Source organism: Schistocerca gregaria, chromosome 2, assembly GCF_023897955.1.
Source record: "Schistocerca gregaria isolate iqSchGreg1 chromosome 2, iqSchGreg1.2, whole genome shotgun sequence".
In the NCBI taxonomy this organism is placed as follows: Eukaryota; Metazoa; Arthropoda; class Insecta; order Orthoptera; family Acrididae; genus Schistocerca; species Schistocerca gregaria.
The window spans coordinates 830,180,349-830,203,376 of record NC_064921.1 but is presented as its reverse complement, the minus strand read 5'-3'; positions in this window follow the sequence as shown (position 1 = coordinate 830,203,376).

The following is a 23,028-nucleotide window of genomic DNA, read 5'->3' as shown; positions in this document are numbered from 1 at the left end:
AAAATACAGCAAAGTGTAATTAGTTTCATAAGAATTTCAGCGGAAGAGAGCAGTCTAGCAGGCTACAGCTCATCACAGCTTACGGTAAATACTGGGGGCGGAGGTGTAAACTTGTTGGTTCACCAGCTTGCGTCCAATGTGAACTCGAGCTAACTTGGGTAATTTTTTGCTCAATTTGTCACATAACTAACCATCCACCATAGACTTGATTGTCATCCCAAAAATAGTATCGACCTTTGAACCGAAATCCGACGATTTTCGTAGTACTGAACAACATAATAACGTAGGTATAGGAAAAATTTTGTAAAGAAACTTCTAGTTAAACTTTAATATTGTCGTGTTTAGGATAATTTAACCTTCTGAGAGTTAATATTGTTTTGTTTAGGATTATTTCACTTTTTGATGTTGACGAGGAACGTTATCCTGACAACTGTCTTTTGTTGTCTCATTGAAAACAGTGTAAAAGGGTGTATTTTTGTGCTAATACTATGACGTTAAACATGTCATTCAACTCACACAGTTGTACTCAAGCGTAGAATAAGTAAACCAAAAATATTGCACCTTTCAACGTGATAAAAGTCACGGGATACTTCCTAATATTGTGTCGGGCCTCCTTTTGCCCGGGTGTGTAGTCCAGCAACTCAACGTGGTAAGGACTCAACAAGTCGTTGGAAGTCCCCTGCAGAAATTTTGAGCCATGCTGCCTCTATAGTCGTCTGCGGAAGTGTTCCCGATGCACGCTTTTGTACACGAACTGACCTCTCGTCTATGTCCCATTAATGTTCGACGAAATTCAAGTTGGGCGATCTGGGTGGCCAAATCATTCGGCCGAATTGTCCAGAATGTCCGCCAAACCAGTCGCGAACAACTGATGCCTGGTGACATGGCGCTTAGTTGTTTGGGAACATCAGTTCAATTATCTCTAACCTGTCCTTGGCTGCATTACATCTTTACACAGTTACAGATTTAGTAATATTTAGTAATGTAATAAAAGTGTTCATCACGTACTCTGCTTCACAAAAGTTGAAGTCTCATATAGTTGCGTTAATCTTCCTCTGCTCTTTTTCAACCGCTTCCTCAAACCTGAAACTCCTTTCACTTGATTTTCAGTCATGATCAAGAATGAATAATATTAAGAAATGGCTTTGGTACGAGAAAAACTAGTATAAGTCTAATAATTCGGAGGGGGAGAGTTCCAGGGCACCATGCTCCATGCCCCCTGCGTCTGGATAGGAGCTTCCATTCGAAAATGTTTTTCGCTTGTAACTGGTTTTTGCTAAGAATTCTAGTTAATCGAATTTTCTTATCTCGAGAATACCGAAAAAAGTAAATTCTTTTATTTACTAAAAACACTCAACAGTCTAGATCGCGTAAATATTTCTTTATTTAAGACAACCGGTTTCAGTAGACTTTACTGTCATCTCCAGGTCTCAAAATGTCTTTTTGTTATGAAACGTGTTTACTTTACATAGGACCTTATGCCACGTTGTCATGGGGATAAAAATCAGCACATTACAAAAGGTTTGTAATAACTAAAATAGTTAATAACATAAAGCCTTTTGTGCAAATTATCCTTCACAGAAGCTTGTTACATAACAAAAGCACAGTACACAGTAGCACATCTGTTCACATCGAAAAACACAGTACACAGTAACACATCTCTTACATCAAACAGATGTGTTACTATGTACTGGTTTTGTAATTTAAATACTTTAGTTATGACAGACTTTTTTTAATGTGCTGATTTTTATTTACATGAGAACGTGGCGTGAGGTCCAACAAAAAATGAACACATTTCATAGCATAAAGATTTTTTTAAGAACTGAAGAATACAGCAAGTCTGTCGAAACCGGTTTTCTTAAATAAAGATATATTTTTGCGATCTGGGCTGTTGAATTGTTTTAGAAAATTCTAGGAAATTTGATTTCACATATTGAGTATGTAATAGAGTGATAATTTAACGGGTGGGCTCTTATGTACAGTACTGACAAGATTTTATCGGTTCCAAGGACTTTAAATTACAATAGCAGATGTGTTTGCTAGTTACACGACCGTGTTGTACATCGGAATGTTTTTTCACGTTTGGAAAAACCTTATTTTTCCAGAGCAATTTTCCTCATTTCAGAAAAAGCCTGGAGAGCACAGAAAGTTAATGCTGCCATTTAAATATGCTATAGCTCTGTCCGAACGGGACTTCGAAGGTTCAATGGCACCGGCCGATAGCCGTGTCTGTTCCGACACTGACAACGTTGAGTGTTTATGGAAAAAGTTCAAGGCAAGCGTAAAGCGCGTTTTAGACAGGTACGCGCCGAGTAAAACTGTGAGGGACGGGAAAAACCCACCGTGGTTCAACAACAAAGTTAGGAAACTACTGCGAAAGCAAAGAGAGCTTTACTCCAAGTTTAAACGGAGCCAAAACCTCTGAGACAAACAGAAGCTAAACGATGTCAAAGTTAGCGTAAGGAGGGCTATGCGTGAAGCGTTCTGTGAATTCGAAAGTAAAATTCTATCTACCGACTTGACAGAAAATCTTAGGAAGTTCTGGTCTTATGTTAAATCAGTAAGTGGCTCGAAACAGCATATCCAGACAGTCTGGGATGATGATGGCATTGAAACAGAGGATGACACGCGTAAAGCTGAAATACTAAACACGTTTTTCCAAAGCTGTTTCACAGAGGAAGCCCGCACTGCAGTTCATTCTCTAAATCCTCGCACAAACGAAAAAATGGCTGACATCGAAATAAGTGTCCAAGGAATAGAAAAGCAACTGGAATCACTCAACAGAGGAAGGTCCACTGGACCTGACGGGATACCAATTCGATTCTACACAGAGTACGCGAAAGAACTTGCCCCCCTTCTAACACACGTGAATCGCAAGTCTCTAGAGGAACGGAAGGTTCCAAATGATTGGAAAAGAGCACAGGTAGTCCCAGTTTTCAGGAAGGGTCGTCGAGCAGATGCGCAAAACTAGAGACCTATATCTCTGACGTCGATCTGTTATAGAATTTTAGAACATGTTTTTTGCTCGAGTATCATGTCGTTTTTGGCAACCCAGAATATACTCTGTAGGAATCAGCATGGATTCCGGAAGCAGCGATCGTGTGAGACCCAACTGGCTTTATTTGTTCATGAGACCCAGAAACTATTAGATACAGGCTCCCAGGTTGATGATATTTTCCTTGACTTCCGAAAGGCGTTCGATACAGTTCCGCACTGTCGCCTGATAAACAAAGTAAGAGCCTAAGGAATATCAGACCAGCTGTTTGGATGAACTGAAGAGTTTTTAGCAAACAGAATACAGCATGTTGTTCTCAATGGGAGACTTCTACAGACATTAAAGTAACATCTGGCGTGCCACAGGGGAGTGTTATGGGACCATTGTTTTTCACAATATATATAATTGACCTAGTAGATAGTGTCAGAAGTTCCATGGGGCTTTTCGCGGATGATGCTGTAGTATACAGAGAAGTTGCAGCATTAGAAAATTGTAGCGGAATGCAGGAAGATCTGCAGCGGATAGGCACTTGGCGCAGGGAGTGGCAACTGACCCTTAACAGAGACAAATGTAATGTATTACGAATACATAGAAAGAAGGATCCTTTATTGTTTGATTATATGATAGCAGAATAAACACTGGTAGCAGTTACTTCTGCAAAATATCTGGGAGTATGCGTAAGGAACGATTTGAAGTGGAATGATCATATAAAATTAATTGTTGGTAAGGCGGGTACTAGGTTGAGATTCATTGGGAGACTCCTTAGAAAATGTAGTCTATCAACAAAGGAGGTGGCTTACAAAACACTCGTTCGACCTACACTTGAGTATTGCTCATCAGTGTGGGGTCCGTACCAGATCGGGTTGACGGAGGAGATAGAGAAGATCCAAAGAAAATCGGCGCGTTTCGTCACAGGGTTATTTAGTAACCGTGATAGCGTTACGGAGATGTTTAGCAAACTCAAGTGGCAGACTCTTCAAGAGAGGCGCTCTGCATCGCGGTGTAGCTTGCTCGCCAGATTTCGAGAGGGTGCGTTTCTGGATGAGGTATCGAATATATTGCTTCCCCCTACTTATACGTCCCGAGGAGATCACGAATGTAAAATTAGAGAGATTCGAGCGTGCACGGAGGCTTTCAGGCAGTCGTTCTTCCCGCGAAGCATATGTGACTGGAACAGAAACGGGAGGTAATGACAGTGGCACGTAAAGTGCCCTCCGCCACACAGAGTTGGATGGCTTGCGGAGTATAAATGTAGATGTAGATGTCCTCAGATGAGAGACGTCACTATATGCGAGTACAGAGGGGCATGTAGTCAGCGCACCACTTCCCTGGCCGTTGTCATTTTTTGTGATCGAAATCGCTAGTTCTCAGTTAAGTAGCTCCTCCTTGGCCTCACAGGAGAGCCAAAAGTGCTCGACAAACCCAGACGATCACCCATCCAAGTTCAAAAATGGCTCTGAGCACTATGGGACTTAACATCTATGGTCATCAGTCGCCTACAACTTAGAACCACTTAAACCTAACTAACCTAAAGAAATCACACAACACACCCATCCAAGTGTTAGCCGAGCCCGACAGAACTTAAATTCGATGATCTGACGGGAACCGGTGTTACCACTGCGGCAAGACCGTTGATCTAAAAGGTGTACAGATTTAACTTCTATTATAGCGCTGGCTCAAGGCGGAAGACTAAAAAGTGCTCCCAGGTACAAAACTCTCGCCTGCTTACTGTTATTGGCACGCAGCGTCTCTTCAGCCCTCTCGAACACGACGTCTTCCAATGATGCCAACACAATCGACAGCTCGCATCTTTGCAATGAAGCGTATTCCTTGCCAGTTACAATCGACGGCTCGCCCCTCGCAACGAAGCGGATTCCTTGCCAGTTGTCGGAACGTGCGTCCAGAACTACGCTTGTCAGAAACTACGAGGGGAAAATAAGGAGTGCAGCTCTAACTCACAACTTGCTTGCAGAGACACGGAAGCGGATCAGGGAGCACTAGTCTGGTCGTTTTGCGTCATCAGCAGCGGCGAGCTGAGCTGATGTTAGGGGGCGTTGACAGCGGAAAGCGGCGATAAATCCCGGACTGAGAGCCTCCGCCAGCGCCTTCAGTGAGCTACAGCGCTAATCTCCATGTCCACGCGGTCGCCATCAGCTACTTAACTTCTAGCGGACTGTGCTCTCTCCCACTCAGCGCCGATCATAAACTACGGGCTCTGCGTGTAAGGCGACCAGTGTATGCCGTCTGCAGCACCTGTCATGAGCATCAGCTACAGGTGGCTGCTTATAGACAAGTTTATGAAACATCCAGTGACGGTAAGGAGCAGTTACGTGGTTACACACTGAGGTGACAAGCTGATGGCCATAGTGTCGCTTACACAAGGTATGAAAGGGCAGCGCATTAACGGAACTGTCGTTTGTACTCACGTGACTCATGTGAAAATGTGTACGGCATGATTATGGCCGCACGACGGTAATTAAAACAGTTTGAACGTGGAATGCAGTTGAAACCCGGTATTCATGGGAAGGCAGGATTCGGTTACGAATGTAGACGGGGCCGTAATCAGTCACTATTGATTGCCTTTTACAATTACAAACAATTTATTTTAAACCAATAATTCAAGACTCAACAATAAAAAAAAATACCACTCGTTATTAATGAAGGAATAAACAACAGTGTAAATAATATTGTTTTCAGTTACTATTTAGCAAATCAGCATTAAATACAGGTACAACAGATAATGTTTCAAAAGCAAGCCACTGTGGTCTGTGCAGAAGGCCTAAATTAAGAATTGTTTAAAATTCGCTACAACTTACAAATTATAGGAATTGAAATATTAAAGGCAAGTTGCCACAAACACAGAAGACGGCATCAGACGCCAGGAATGGCACTAAATAAGGTTTTAAGGCTTACTGCTAAAATACAAATACAAATACTAAATTTGAATTTTACGGCAAATGGCCACAATCATAGCTGAAGGCCTTACACGCCAGGAACGGCAATAATATGAAAAATTTTGAAACACGCTGTAAAACAGCAAATAAAATAGCAAAATTAATTTAAAAAAACCAAACAAATAACTGATCCAGACGGTGCGCCAGGAATCGACCTCTGAGAAGGTCCGGCAGGAAACACTTTCGCGAGCGATGAGGTAGGCAGCAAGAGTCGCATTCACTTCACAAGATGGTAACTCAGATCAGTGGCAGTCTCACGAATGACTAATGATAATCTTGCTGAAGCTACCTGACGTCCGATAAACCAAATGCAACGATGGAACAATACGCCCAAGGAGGAACCGGCGGTCTGCACTACGTCCCCAGAATAGTGTGTTAAGAAAACCCGCAACGAGAAAGGATCACTACCACCAGAGTAGAAGAATCACCAACCGTCCGCTGGTTGAACTTAACAAACTGCAAGAAGTTGAGCACAGTAAATAGTAAGAAGAAGTCGAGGAACGCTAATGAGGTCTGCCTTCCCCAAGCACTCCACTCGCTGCTCTTCGCCTCGGCCACACTATGAACAGCAACACAAACCCAAGTCACTGGAGAATCGTGAGATATCATAATGGTGGAGTTTTCTCTTACTGGATTGAAATGCACTCATCTCAAAGCTTGCTGGATCCGGTTTACGACGAGGTCGTGCATCCTCGTGACCACAACCCTTCCATCCGGCAGTCCATGCGTGCCACCAGCGGTCCCAGCGTGTTCTGGCACTGCGCGGACCTGGCTCCTCCCGAGTCCCCAACCGAACTGGAGTCTCACACGACCCGGAAAAACAACGACGTCGCCCCAAAGATAGGGCAACAGTTACTACATATCGATAACCGCCGCTGCTGCCACTAGCAGATGGGCTACGCTTGCGAAACCAAGTGGCGCCAGTCAAAGAGAGAAGAAGACAAACAACCGCAACCATGCCCACTAAACGAAACCGTCTGCCCTGCTACAGAGGGCGGAACCCTACGAACAGCACCAACGCGAGCTGCAGCACGGCTCAGCAGTTGCAGCTAGACACATGGGACATTCCGTTTCGGAAATCGTTAGGGAATTCAATATTCCGAGAGCCAGTGTCAAGAGTGTGACGAGAATATCAAATTTTAGGTATTTCGCCTCCCCATGGGCAATGCAGTGGCCGACTGCCCTCACTTTACGACCGAGAGCAGCGGCGTTTGTGTAAAGTTGCCAGTGCTAGCAGACAAGCAAGGCTGCTTGAAAAATGTGTGAGACGTACAACGAACGTATCCGTTAGACAAATGGGGTGATCTGCCGTTAATCGGCTGTAGCAGCAGACCACCGACGCCAGTGCCTTTGCTTACAGCAAGACATCGCTTGCAGCGCCTCTCCTGGGCTTGTCACTAATATTTGGATGTAAGTAGGAATGCAATGTGCACTCTGAAAACACTTTCGGAATGCAAGGAATACAGTCACATGGCATTATGACGTCATCAGGTCCCACCCTCCTTATCAGTGATGTGACCAAACCAAGCCACTTTCGCTCTTCTTCCCCCTACCCTACACTATTCCCTCCCTTCCCTCTTTATGACAGCTAATCGCAGTGACATATTGGTAATGAAGCAGCCAAACAAAAAATGACTTGTTGAGTCCATGCCACGTTCAGCTGCTGCACTACGCCGCGCAAAAGGAGGTCCGACACCATATTACAGGTATAACTTTCGTCCCTTCATTGTATACTAGTGTCTGAAAAGATGTGTACCATGAGCGTATGTGGTACGGTAAAGCTAGGAAACGAATTATTTTTGGGACATTAGTCTTAAGACGGGTTCGATGCGTTCCGCAACGAATTCTTCTTCTGTGCCCACCATTGACTTCTTACGTACACAGATATTTGTTGAAAATATTCCCCTACAGTTTTCACCCTCTATATTTCTTGATCTCGTAATGTATGTCATAACATCCACATTCTTTTTCTTGACAATGTTTACTACGTATTCCTTTCTTCACATATTCTGTGGAGAACCTCCTCATTCCTTAGCTTACCAGTCCAATTCACTCTCTACTTTAGCACCACATTTCAAACGCTTCGATTCTCTTATTTTTCAATTTCCCACAGTCCATGTTTCACTACCACACAATGCTGTGCTCCAAAAGACCATTGTCAGAAATTTGTTTATTAAAATATTTGCTGAGCAATGTCCTCGTTTCCTATGTTATTCTCCTTTTCATGTCCTCCTTGCTTCGTCAGCCACGTGTTATGCTTCCAAGCTCGCAGAACTGCTTAGCTTCGTCTACTGCATGGTCACCATTTTTCATGTTACGTTTCTTGCTATTCTCGTATCTGGTACTCCTCATTACCTTTTCCGGTTTACTTTCAGTCCATATTATATACTCATTAGCCTGTTAATTCCATTCGAAAGATTCTGTAATTCTTCTTCATTCAGCAAGGAAGACATCAAAAGCAGACTCGCTATGGCAAAAAAGGCATTTCTGGCCATAGAAGTCTACTAATATCAAATATCGGTCTTAATTTGAGGAGGAAATTTCTGAGGGTGTACGTCTGGAGTACAGCATTGTATGGTAGTGAAACATGGACTGTGGGAAAACCGGAACAGAAGAGAATCGAAGCATTTGAGATGTGGTGCTATAGACGAATGTTGAAAATTAGGTGGACTGATAAGGTAAGGAATGAGGAGGTTCTATGCAGAATCGGAGAGGAAAGGAATATGTGGAAAACACTGATAAGGAGAAGGGTCAGGATGATAGGACATCTGCTAAGACATGAGGGAATGACTTCCATGGTACTAGAGGGAGCTGTAGAGGGCAAAAACTGTAGAAGAAGACAGAGATTGGAATACGTCAAGCAAATAACTGAGGACGTAGTTGCAAGTGCTACTCTGAGATGAAGAGGTTAGCACAGGGGAGGAATTCGTGGAGGGCCGCATCAAACCAGTAAGTAGACTGATGACCCCAAAAGCGAAGCGCTCTGCTCTCCGTTGGCTCTTCTCTCTCTCTCTTCTATCAACACTATCTGGTATGGAACCTACACCAGTGAGCAGTATTCAAGCAATGGCCGAGCAGGTTTACTTAACCTATTTCGTTTGTTTTCCGACTGCGTTTCCTTAGGATTCTGCCAATGAATCTCAGTCTGGCATCTGCTTTACCGACGATTTATTTTATATGGTCATTCCATTTTAAATCACTCTTAATGCCTACTCCCAGATAATTTATGGAATTAACTGCTTCCAGCTGCTGACCTGCTATATTGTAGCTAAATGATAAAGCACATTACACTTGTCTACATTGAGATTCAATTGCCATTCCCTGCACAATGCGCCAATTCGTTGCAGATCCTCCTGTATTTCAGCACAATTTTCCATTGTTACAACCTCTGGATATACTACAGCAGCATCCGCAAAAAGCCTCAGCGAATTTCCGATGTTATCCACAAGGTCATTTATATATATTGTGAATAGCAACGGTCTTACGACACTCCCCTGCTTCACACCTGAAATCATTACTAGTTCGGAAGACTTCTCTCCATTGAGAATGACTTGCTGCGTTCTGTCATCTAGGAACCCTTCAATCCAATCACACAATTGGTCTGAAAGTCCATATGCTTTTACTTTGTTCATTAAACGACTGCGGGGAACTGTATCGAACGCCTTGCGGAAGTCAAGAAATACGGCATCTACCTGGGAACCTGAGTCTATGGCCCCGCTGAGTCTCGTGGACGAATAGCGCGAGCTGGGCTTCACACGATCGTCCTTTTCGAAACCCATGCTGATTCCTACAGAGTATATTTCTAGTCTCCAGAAAAGTCATTATACTCGATCATAACACGTGTTCCAAAATTCATCAACTGATCGACGTTAGAGATATAGGTCTATAGTTCTACACATCTGTTCGACGTCCCTTCTTGAAAACAAGGATGAACTGTGCCCTTTTCCAATCTTTTGGAACGCTACGCTCTTCTAGAGACCTATGGTACACCGCTGCAAGAAGAGGGGCAAGTTCCTTCGCGTACTCTGTATAAAATCGAATTGGTATCCCATCAGGTCCAGCGGCCTTTCCTCTTTTGAGCGATTTTAATTTTTTCTATCCCTCCGTCGTCTATTTCAATGTCTACCATTTTGTCATCTGTGCGACAATGTAGAGAAGGAACTACAGTGTAGTCTTCCTCTGTGAAACAGCTTTGGAAAAAGACATTTAGTATTTCGGTCTTGAGTCTGTCATCCTCTGTTTCAGTACCATTTTGGTCATAGAGTGTCTGGATATTTTGTTTTGATCCACCTACCGCTTTGACGTAAGACCAAAGTTTCTTAAGATTTTCTGCCAAGTCAGTACATACTTTCGAACTCATTGAACGCCTCTCGCATAGCCCTCCTCACATTACATTTCGCTTCATGTAATTTTTGTTTGTCTGCAAGGCTTTGGCTATGTTTATGTTTGCTGTGAAGTTCCTTTGCTTCCGTAGCAGTTTTCTAACGCGGTTGGTGTACCACGGTGGCTCTTTTTCATCTCTTACGATCTTGCTTGTTCATATTCTATACTGCTCTTCTTTCCCTACAGCTGATACCTATTTTCCTGAGAATTTCGATCATCTTACGCTATTTTTACACTGTCTAACGCTTTTCCCTGTCGACAGCGTCCGCGATAGTGTTTCGATTTTTCTTGTTTCCATTATGAAGCAGAACGTCAGAGCAGCCTCGCTGGGACCTTTAACTTTCCTAAAGCCAAACTGAACGTCATCTACTTGATCATGAATTTTCTTTTCCATTCTCCTGTATACTATCTATACCTATTAGATGTCCGCGTGCTTAGCTGGATGGTAACGTGCTCGACTCCCATGCAAGAGGGCCCGGGTTCCATTCCCGGCCGGGTTGGAGATTTTCTCAGCTCTGAGACTGGGTATCGTGTTGTCCTCATCGTCATTTCATCCTCACCACCGGCGCGCAAGTCGGTCAATGTGGCGTCGAATGAAATAACACTTTCATTTGGCGGCCGAACTTCCCCGAATTTCATCTACTAGATGCTCCGAAAGCCACTGAACGGTCCGTGGCGGAGGGTACCCTCTACCACTACTAGTCATTTCCTTTCCTGTCACACTCAAACACAGCAAGGAATAAATATATTCCTCCATATGAGCCCTACTTTCTCGAATCTCATCTTCCTGGTACTTACGCGCAATGTATATTGGCGACAGTTTAACGTTCGGCAGTCAGCTTCAAATGTCGCTTTTCTAAATTTTCCCAATAGCGTTTCTCGAAAAGAACTCAGTTACTCTACAGGGATTCTCATTTGAATTCCCGAAGGATCTCCATGAGGCTCAAGAGTCGTTCGAACCTACCTGTAACAAATCAGGCAGCCCACCTGTGAACTGCTTCGACGTCTTCCTTCAATCAGAGTTTGTACGGATTCCAAACACTCGAGCAGTACTCAAGAATAGGTCGTACCAGCGTCCTGTATGCAGTCTCCTTTACAAGTGAACTATTCTTTCCTAAAATTCTCCCGATAAACCGAAGTAGAATATTCGCCTTTCCTACACAGTTCTCACAAGCCCTTTCCATTTCACAACGCTTTGCAGCGATACGCCCAGATATTTAAACGACTTGACTCTGTCAACCAGGACACTAGTAATACCGTGACCAACCTTTACAGGTTAGTTCTTCGTACTGATCAGCATTATCTCACGTTTTCCACATTTAAAGCTAGCTGCCATTCTTCACACCAACTAGAAATATTGTCTAAGTCGTGCTGTACCTTCCTACAAAAAATTCAAATGCCTCTAAGCAGTGTGGGACTTAACATCTGAGGTCATCAGTCCCCTAGATTTGGAACTACTTAAACCTAAGTAACCTAAGGACGACACACCCATGCCCGAGGCAGGATTCGAACCTGCGACCGTAGCAGCACCGCAGTACCGGACTGAAGCGCCTAGAGCCGCTCGGCCACAGCGGCCACCGTATCTTCGTACACTCACCTAACTTCGACACCTTGCCGTATACCAGAGCATGATCAGCAAACAACCGTGGTTTGCTGCCCACCCTGTCCGCCAAATCATTTATGTATATAGAGAAGAACAGCGGTCCTATCACACTTCCTCTGGGACCTCCTGACGATACGCTTGTCTCTGATGAACACTCGCCCTCGAGGACAACATACTGCGTTCCATTACTTAAGAAGTCTTATGCATTCACCAACACTGATCCGTGTGCTGTTAAGCAGATTGGCTGACACGTCTCAGACCTATCTCCCCTTCCTGGCCTTTGTTATTGCGTGGGTGATATTTTCTAGAGGTCAGAGGTCCGAGTTATCTCCTGACTAACAGAGTCTAAAAACGAACTTGAATAGCCTTTTGGTTGTCACACCACAACGAATAAAACACACCTAGATAATTTCACTTTACTTATCTATTTTTATTTCAGACACGTTCAGATTAACGATTGCGTCAAAACAAAATAAAAATAACGCCTAAAAATGCCAATCACCATTCTCAAAGGACAAATTGTTGTTCTTTTTTACGAAAGTTATGTATCCAATCATCCAGTGAGCGTACTAACACTAACACAAAGAAGATCGAATTTCACTGCGGGATACTGTCATTCTGTTCTTCAGTTCAGTCGCCACACAGGTAACGATATGGCAAAAATGAGACAAGTGATCGTGGAATAGGAAATCAGTTAAAATCAGTCTGGTGAGGACAAGCTAAAGATCTGACTGATTTCGTATATATTATGTAAAAAGCGTTGTTTATTTCATAACAACTAATTGTAAGTTAATTCCTTTACTAAAAGAGTTGTCGGAATGATACAGCAACATCAATCCGTGGCAGAGTTACGGAATACGTTTTATGCTCATGTATCACGACCTCTTCAGAAGCCGAAGAGTGTCATTTATAGGTATCAACCTGCCTTCCGCGAAAAGGGATCTTCTGAAACTCAACTCGTTTCGTTTGTTTAGGACATCCACAACGTCTGAGGCGCCCAGGTTGATGCCATGTACCATGACTTCCCAAACATTGTCGATTTAGATCCGACTGTCTCCTAGCAAACAAATTATGAGCTTACTAAATATCGAACCATTCTTGTGACGGGTTCAAAACTTTCTAGCAAATTCGTCATTGATAACGGGACGAAACCGTCAGACATCGAGCATATCACAAGAATGCGTTATTGAGCCGTTACTGGTCACGATAAAAGATCTGGGAGGTAGTGTCGGTAGGTCTGTGAAGCTGTTCGCGGATGATGATGTCGTACACGAAGAAGTCACCACACCAGAAAATTATGGCAGGATGGAAGAAGATATGCATGGATCGATGTTTGCTGTAGAAACAGTAGTTGACTTCCAACATGAACAGATGTAACAAAAAAAAAAAAAAAAAAAAAAAGGTTCAAATGGCTCTAAGCAGTATGGGACTTAAACATCTGAGGTCATCAGTCCCTTAGACATAGAACTACCTAAACCTAACTAACCTAAGGATATCACACACATCCATGCCCGAGGCAGGATTCGAACCTGCGACCGTAGCAACAGCGCGTTTCCAGACTGAAGCGCCTAGAACCGCTCAGCCACAGCGGCCGGCAACAGATGTAACACTTGGGCACATAAATATCGCACTGATCTATTGTTGCACGATTACAGGTTTAGTCACCAAAAACAGTCACAATCTTTAAATATCAGGGATATGTGTCTAGCGCGACTGAAAGTGAAACAACAACATACATCTAATTGAAGGAAACGACCGACAGTCACTGGTCCCGCGTATTAGCTGTGAACGAAAGTGGACACGTCAGGATTTGTAGTGTGAGTTTATGTCTGTAATATGTAAAACGATGAAACATGATCTAAATTCTGAGAAAAAAGGAGTAAGCTATAGGGAAAGACGTACAAGAACAAGAATGAATAATACCAGTGGAAGACGAAGAACAAAGTGCTAGGATTAAACCGGATAGAAGACAGGTATGTAATCTTCCGAGTCTTGTGTTTAATCTCTACTTGGAAGAAATAATGGCACAAATAAAAGAAAGGTTCAAGAATGGGGTTAAATAAAGGGCGAATCATAGAAACATTGCTGTCCTCAGTGAAAGTGAAGATGAATGGAATGAACAGTCTATGGATTGAGAGTAAAGCGAAGAAAGACAAATGTAATGAGGAGGAGCAGAAATGAGATAATCAGTGATAACAAAGCAAAGGAAATTAAGGAATCTGCTTCCTGGAAAGCCAATTAACACATGACGGAAGATGGTTCAAATGGTTCTGAGCACTATGGGACTCAACTGCTGTGGTCATCAGTCCCCTAGAACTTAGAACTACTTAAACCTAACTAACCTAAGGACATGACACACATCCATGTCCGAGGCAGGATTCGAACCTGCGACCGTAGCAGTCGCACGGTTCCGGACTGCGCGCCTAGAACCGCGAGACCAGCGCGGCCGGCTCATGACGGAAGAACAATGGAGACATAAACAGCAGATTAGCCCAGAGGAAGACAACATTCCTGGCCAAGTTACGTCTGCAGGTATTAAACTTCGGCCATGATGTGAGGCAGAAGTTTCTGGGAATATACGTGTGGTGGTGAGTCATGAAGGAATATCTAAGCGTTTAGGTTGTAGTGCTATAGAAGCGTGTTGAAAACTAAGTTGACTGGTAACAGAAGGCGAGGAAATGAATGAAGGCAGAACATTGGCAAGAAGAAGGGAGAGATCAAGGTAAGCAGGGTACAGGTGCTACTCTGATATGAAGAGGTTGTCACCAGAAAGGAATTCGTGGCAGTATCAAACCAGACAGAATGCTGATCACTCAGAAAAAGAAGAGAGAGAACTGTAGGTAAGTGAAATACGGTGAGGAGATTCGTTAGAGAATCATCAGGAAATATAATTCACGCAGGAAATAAACAGCGTACAAGCTCCCGCTAAAGCGATTCTCGAGATTCGGTGGTCATTGTAAGGCGTTTACCAGTTATGACCAATACAAGGCGCGTAGAAAGTACAAAGAAGAGCAGCGCACTTCGTCGTAAGTTCGTTTAGAAAGCGCGAGAGCGTCGCAGATACAGACACTTGTCAACGTCCAACGTCAGTCTGCATCCACATTCACACCCTGTGATTTACACAGTACACACTTCCGTACATTCACACCCTGTGGTTGACACGACATACATTTCCGTACAGAAAGAAAACCAATCCAGTACAATCTCTGTTCGTCCATCGTGGACGGAGGACATCGGCTGGTTAAGTAATTGTCACTGTCTTTGAAATTCACGAACAGCAGTGCCACTTAAGATGTTATTTGTTTTATTTTGAAGGCCACCAGTTTCAGCATTTCACTATTTCTTCTTCTGTCTCCCCAAATATATGAAAGTGTCATATAGAGCCGTAAATCTCTGGATGTCGTGAATTCAATCGTTACGCTAGTGCTTCACTCGAAGACTTCGTAGTTGCTATCAAGTCCTTGAATGATCTACTAGTGCAGCGATTGAATTCACGACATCCAGAGATTTATGGCTCTATATGACACTTTCCTTTATTTGGAGAGATAGAAGATGGCATAGTGAAAAGCTGAAACTGGTAGCCTTTAAATGAAATAAAATAACGTCTTAAATCACACGGCTGTTGGTGAATTTTATTGACACTGGAAATCCAACACACGTCGCACGCTCACTTCCGTCTCATGCGGACATACATGTAAAGATAAACGATAACTAAAATAATAAGTAAATAAAACGAGCTCCCTGAGGGCCAACTTAGATCTCTCGAAGCACCTCCCCCTTAGCACAGATGGCCAAACCTTGTAACGGCGACGTCGCCAGATACAAGCGTCCTTGGTCTGAGAAACTGGAACTCCCTAGTCATAATCTCGTTACACTCGTCACATCTTACGTAGTCGTCAATGAAGCCGAATCCCTGCAAAAACCTTATGCTCTTCGTCATATCACCACCCAGCTAACCAAGAACAAATAACTATTCTTTCCGCCACATACATCGCCAACAAAAACCAAGCGAGGTGGCGCAGTGGTTAGCACACTGGACTCGCATTCGGGAGGACGACGGTTCAATCCCGTCTCCGGCCATCCTGATTTAGGTTTTCCGTGATTTCCCTAAATCGTTTCAGGCAAATGAAGGGGTTGGTTCCTTTGAAAGGGCAAGGCCGATTTCCTTCCCAATCCTTCCCTAACCCGAGCTTGCGCTCCGTCTCTAATGACCTCGTTGTCGACGGCACGTTAAACACTAACCACCACCAACAACAACAAAAAACAAGTAAAACTCTAACATTTTGGTCGATAAAAAAAGAATCCTACATACACTACTGGCAATTAAAATTGCTACACCACGAAGATGACGTGCTACAGACGCGACATTTAACCGACAGGAAGAAGATGCTGTGATATGCAAATTATTAGCTTTTCAGAGCATTCACACAAGGTTGGCGCCGTTGGCGACACCTACAACGCGCTGACATGAGGAAAGTTTCCAACCGATTTCTCATACACAAACAGCAGTTGACCGGCGTTGCCTGGTGAAACGTTGTTGTGATGCCTCGTGTAAGGAGGAGAAATGCGTACCATCACGTTTCCGACGTTGATAAAGGTTGGATTGTAGCCTATCGCAGTTGCGGTTTATCGTATCGCGACATTGCTGCTCCCCTTGGTAGAGATCCAATGACTGTTAGCAGAATATGGAATCGGTGGGTTCAGGAGGGTAATACGGAACGTCGTGCTGGATCCCAACGGCATCGTATCACTAGCAGTCGAGATGACAGGCATCTTATTCGCATGGCTGTAACGGATCGTGCAGCCACGTCTCGATCCCTGAGTCAAAAGATGGGGACGTTTGCAAGACAATAATATCGTCATCTACATCTACATACATACTCCGCAATCCACCATACGGTGCGTGGCGGAGGGTACCTCGTCCCACAGCTAAAATCTTCTCTCCCTGTTCCACCCCAAAACAGAACGAGGGAAAAATGACTGCCTATATGCCTCTGTGCGAGCCCTAATCTCTCTTATCTTATCTTTGTGGTCTTTCCGCGATATGTAAGATGGCGGCAGTAAAATTGTACTGCAGTCAGCCTCAAATGCTGGTTCTCTAAGTTTCCTCAGTAGCGATTTACGAAAAGAACGCCTCCTTTCCTCTAGAGACTCCCACCCGAGTTCCTGAAGCATTTCCGTAACACTCGCGTGATGATCAAACCTACCAGTAACAAATATAGCAGCCCCCCTCTGAATTTCTTCTATGTCCTCCCTCAATCCGGCCTGATAGGGATCCCAAACGCTAGAGCAGTACTCCAGAACAGGTCGTATTAGTGTTTTACAATCGGTCTCCTTTACAGATGAACCACATCTTCCCAAAATTCTACCAATGAACCAAAGATGACCATTCGCATTCCCCACAACTGCCATTACATGCTTGTCCCACTTCATATCGCTCTGCATAAGTTACGGCCAAATATTTAATCAACGTGACTGTGTCAAGCGCTACACTACTAATGGAGTATTCAAACATTAGAGGATACTTTTTCATATCCATCTGCATTTATTTACATTTTTCTATACTCAGAGTTAGCTGCCATTGTTTACACCAATCGCGTATCATGTCCAAGTCATCTTGTATCCTCCTACAGTCACTCAACGACGACACCACAGTCATCAGCAAACAGCCGCACATTGCTATCCACCCTATCCAAAAGATCATTTATGTAGATAGAAAACAACATTGGACCTACCACACTTCCCTGGGGCACTCCAGATGATACCCTCACCTCCGATGAACACTCACTACCGGGGACAACGTACTGGGTTCTATTACTTAAGAAGTCTTCGAGCCACTCACATACTTGGGAACCAATCCCATGTGCTCGTACCTTAGGAGTCTGCAGTGGGGCACCGAGTCAAACGCTTTCGGGAAGTCAAGGAATATGGCATCCGTCTGATACCCTTCATCCATGGTTCGCAAGATATTTTGTGAAAAAAGGGCGAGTTGCGTTTCGCAGGAGCGATGCTTTCTAAAGCCGTGCTGATGCTTGGAGAGCAAATTCTCTGTCTCAAGGAAATGCATTATATTCGAACTGAGAAAATGTTCGAGAATCCTGCAACAAACCTATGTTAAGGATATTGGTCTGTAATTAACCACTTGCACGAACAGTTCTACGACGTTTGCAGCAGCATGGACTATCAGCTGGCTGCGGTTACCCTTGACGCTGCATCGCAGACAGGAGCGCCTGCGATGGTGTACTCAACGACTAACCTGGGTGCACGAATGGCAAAACGTCATTATTTCGGATGAATCCAAGTTCTGCTTACAGCATAATGATGGTGGCATCCGTGTTTGACGACATCGCGGTGAACGCACATTGCAAGCGTGTATTCGTCATCGCCTTACTGGCGTACCACCCGGCGTGATGGTATGGGGTGCCTTTGGTTACACGTCTCGGTCACCTCTTTTTCGCATTGACGGCACTTTGAACAGTGGACGTTACATTTCAGATGTTTTGCAACCCGTGGCTCTACCCTTCATTCGATCCCTGCGAAACCCTACATTACAGCACGACAAGGCACGACCGCATGTGGCAGGTCCTGTACGGGCCTTTCTGGATACAGAAAATGTTCGACTGCTGACCTGGCCAGCACATTCTCCAGGTCTCTCACCAACTGAAAACTGGTCAATGGTGGCCGAGCAACTGGCTCGTCAGAATCCGCCAGTTACTACTCTTGATGAACTGTGGTATCGTGTTGAAGCTGCATGGGCAGCTGTACCTGTACATGCCATCCAAGCTCTGTTTGACTCAATGCCGAGGCGTATCAAGGCCGTTACTACGGCCAGAGGTGGTTTTTCCTGATACTGATTTCCCAGGATCTCTGCACCCAAATTGCGTGAAAATGTAATCACATGTCAGTTGTAGTATAAAATATTTGTCCAGTGAATACCCGTTTATCATCTGCATTTCTTCTTCGTGCAGCAATTTTAATGGCCAATAATGTATTATAAAAATGGAGCTTCTCTGAGAGTACTGATACAGAAGATACTAACAGAAAGCACGTTACGTTTGGGCTTACTGTAGGAAATATTACTTCAAGGGTTTAGTGGGCGGACGACAATTTGTATTCAGACGGTGCTGAGTGCTGATCCGTTGCGCGAGGTTTGCATCGGCCTGCAGTGGGTCTGTGACTTCGTAGTCGGTCTCGCGCCTTGTCGTGCCGCCTCACAATTTGGAACCCGCTAGAAATGCCGACAAGGCGGTGGAGGGAGCCGTGTTGACAGGACAGGCATTAAGCAGACACGGCCTACGTGGACAGGGCGGGCGTCTTATCAGCGCTGCGCGGTGTTCAGCTTGTCCGCGTCCGTCAGCAGGCCGGCCACACGCGAAGAAGCGCCGTGAGCACCATGCGTCACTTGCAAAGCCGCGCCAAGCCGCCCACGTCCTGAATCCCTGTGCAGTGGTGTGCTGATGGCTGGCCGCGTGAGCTACCCTGTGAGACGAGGTGACTGATACATGAGAGGATACCGTGGCGGGCCACATTAAAGGTTTACGGCCGAAAGAATACTGTCTAGGACTTCAATGCGAGATGCTTCTAGTAGATTCCACACCGAAACCTTGTTTTGAAATGTGGCAGAAATTTCGAACAATAGCAGTTAATATGTAAAGTGTTCCAGCGGAAATCAACACCTTCACTGCGTGATAGCAACGGTAATGTTACCAGCAACAATGCCACTGAATCAGAAGTACTGAACAGGTTTCTAGAATTCCTTCGCAAAATAAGATGCAGCACATGTTCCAGATTTCCAGTGAAGATCAGCTGCCAATGTGAATAATTTGGAGATAGATACCCTCGGTGCTGCGAAGCGACTTAAGTCAATAAAGGCAAGTCTTTGGTACATACTGTATGTCAGTTAAATTCTTTTCAGAGTATCGTAATGCGATAACTCCATCCTTAGCTGTCGCACACAGACGCTCACCTCCAAAAAATTCCGTAACTAAAGACCGGAAAGTTGTAGAGGTCATAACAATAGTCAAGAAAGGAAACAGAACTAATCTGGTGAATTACAAATAGCCGGCTGTTGTGGCCGAGCGGTTCTAGGTGCTTCAGTCCGGAACCGCGCTGCTGCTACGGTCGCAGGTTCGAGTCCTGCTTCGGGCATGGATGTGTGTGATGTCCTTATGTTAGTTACGTTTAAGTAGGTCTAACTTTAGGGGTTTAGGGTTACCGGTTCCAATCACGTATGAAACGAGGGAAGAATGGTTGTTTAGATCCTTCCATGCGTCCTGTAATTAATCTAATCTTGCTCTCGCGATGCCTACGAGAGCGTTACATAGGAAGTTGTAGTATTTTCCGAGAGTCATAATTTAAATTCAATTCTTGAAATTTTATGAGTAGGCTTTCCCGAGACAGTTTACGTCTATCTTCAAGAGTGGGCTAGGCAGTTTCTTCAGCATCTCTGTAACACTCGCTACTTCTCAGACAAAGTTTGACATTTCACGTCGTTTTCCTCTGTATACGTTCTATTTGGTACGGATCCCCTACACTTGAGCAACATTCTTGGATGGGTCGCATGAGTGATTTGTAATTAATCTCCTTTGTAGACTGATTGCATTTCCCCAGTATTCTACCAATAAATAGCAGTCTCCTATTGCTTCATCTACGACTCAGCCTATGGGAGCATTCCATTTTGCATCCCTACAAAGTTTACACCGAAGTATTTATATGAGTTAACAGATTGCAGTAGTGACTCATTGATATAGTTAGAGGTTTTTCCGTTTTTTGAAGTGCACAATTTTGCATTACTGAACATTTAAAGCAAGTGGTTAATCTTTATATCACTTTGAAATGTTATCAATATCGGACTGAATACTTATGCAACTGGTTTCAGACAGTAATTCATTATGGACAACTGCACCACCTGTAAGAAGTCTGGTGTTACTTTGAGGATTGGAACTTAAATAGCGGCAACTATTTATTCACAACCGATACAGAAGAGATACATGTTTGCACCTGTTACTATCCTTCAAAGTAGTCATCAGCGTTGTGTTGAACCTGTTGACAGCGATGTGGAAGGCGTGGTTAGCAGAGCCTGTTCTTTTGATGGTGCGAAAGGAGCGGTCTAAAATTATGGTGATTCTCGTGTACGGCTGCGATGGTGTTTGCACATAAAACGATGTTACTGTTGTCACCTTCTCCGCTGATAGTGTAACCACAGTGAGAGTTGAATTAATTCTTGTGGGGTGGAGGAGAAACGCAGAACGTCCGTCGTTAAATCTCATGCGGCACTTAGCAGACATCAGCCATGTGGTTAGGTGGACACTGTAAAAACGGGCCTCCATACAATAATAGGCTGAAAATGGCGATAATATCTCCCCTTGCATAACCGATATACGTTCCATTCTCACACCATTTTTGAAAAGCTTTCTGTGTGGCCAGACGATATAAATCAGAAGACGAAAGTTTAAGGTCCATCACAGTTCCAACTTTTTTGTGACTTCTTTAGCAACAATATCGATTCTTCATTATGAGTTTTTTAACACCAATGAATGATGGCTAAGATGAGATTGGCTGTTTTGAAATACTACTTCTTACACCTTAGTGATTGTACTATATACTTTTTCCAGTCATGTCATCTAATTCGATTAGTGCGATCCTGGCGATCATTGAGACCCAGCATCCTCAATTATTCGTTGGATATACCTTTACTCCGATCTCTTTCTTTCTCTAGAGTTTTTACCCTCTACTGATCCGCCTAATATCGTGGGAGTTATTGTCTAACTCCCTCATCCTGTACTCTTTTCTTGTCATTGTTTTCCATATTTTTTTGCCCTCTCCTATTCTGCGTAGAACCTTCTCATTTCTTATTGTACCAGTCCACCTACTTTTGAACATCGTTTTATAACACATCTTAAACGCTTCGATTCTCAATTTTCCCTACAGTCGAAGTTTCACTTTCATATAATGTTATACTGTGCGCCAGACATATATTACCAGGAATGTCTTCGGGAAATTAAGGCTAATGTTTGATACTAGTAGATGTCCTCTTTGCCTGTACTAATCTGCTTTTTATGACCTATCTGCTTCGTCCGGCATACGATATCTTGCTTCCAAGGTAGCAGATTTCCCTCACTTCATCTGCTTTGTGATTTCCAATTTTTACATTAATTTTATCACTAATCTGATGTCTACTTCTCCTCATCTCTTTCGCCTTTCTCCTGTTTACTCACAGCCCAAATTCAGTTCCTAGTAGACCGTTTATTTAGTTCAGTATGGTCCGTAATCCGTTTTCGATTTTACTGAGGATAGCAACGTCTTGTGGGAATCTTATCGTTGATATTTCTTGCCCCTGAATTTTAATCACGCTCCTGAAACTATATTTTCATTTCCGTCATTGCTTTTTCGATGCGCAGACTGAGCCGTAGGATGAAGGGCTGTGTTACATCCTTTTCAATGCGAGCGCTTCGTTCTTGGATCTCCATTCTTATACTTCCTTCTTGGCTCTTACACATATTGTGTATTACCCGGCTTTCCTTACAGCTTACATCTATTTTTCAGTAAATTTCGAATATCTTACATTTACAATTTACATTGCTGCACTCATTTTCTAGGTCAGCAAATCGTATGAAAATGCTTCATTTTCAATTTAGTTAATTAATTAATTAATTTTTGCATTACCGAGCATAACATTTAAACTGTCCCGTTGTGCTTTTATATTTCCTAAACTCAAACTGGTCGTCATGTGAAAGATTCTCAGCTTTCTTTTCCACAAGTTATAACTTGTTAATGCGGTAGATAAAGGTTACTGCGCTTTTAAATTTCACGATTGTAATGACAAAGTGCGTTTTGTGCCGTGCGTGATTCACCATGTTTACAGGTATTCATCTGTGTCTTGCTGCATGGTTACTTATGCGTCGTAGAGTGGGACGGAAACAAACGCTGATATGAGAGAGATTTATTTGTCAAGAAAAGGCAGCGGAAGGTAGGAGTTTAGGGGAAGGCGGCATGTAAATGAGGGGGTAATGGATCTGGACGCGGAGATCGCAGGAAGTGTGGCTCTCCCATGCGGCAGGGCTGCGGGATTTACGGCCGGAGGAAGCGCAGTC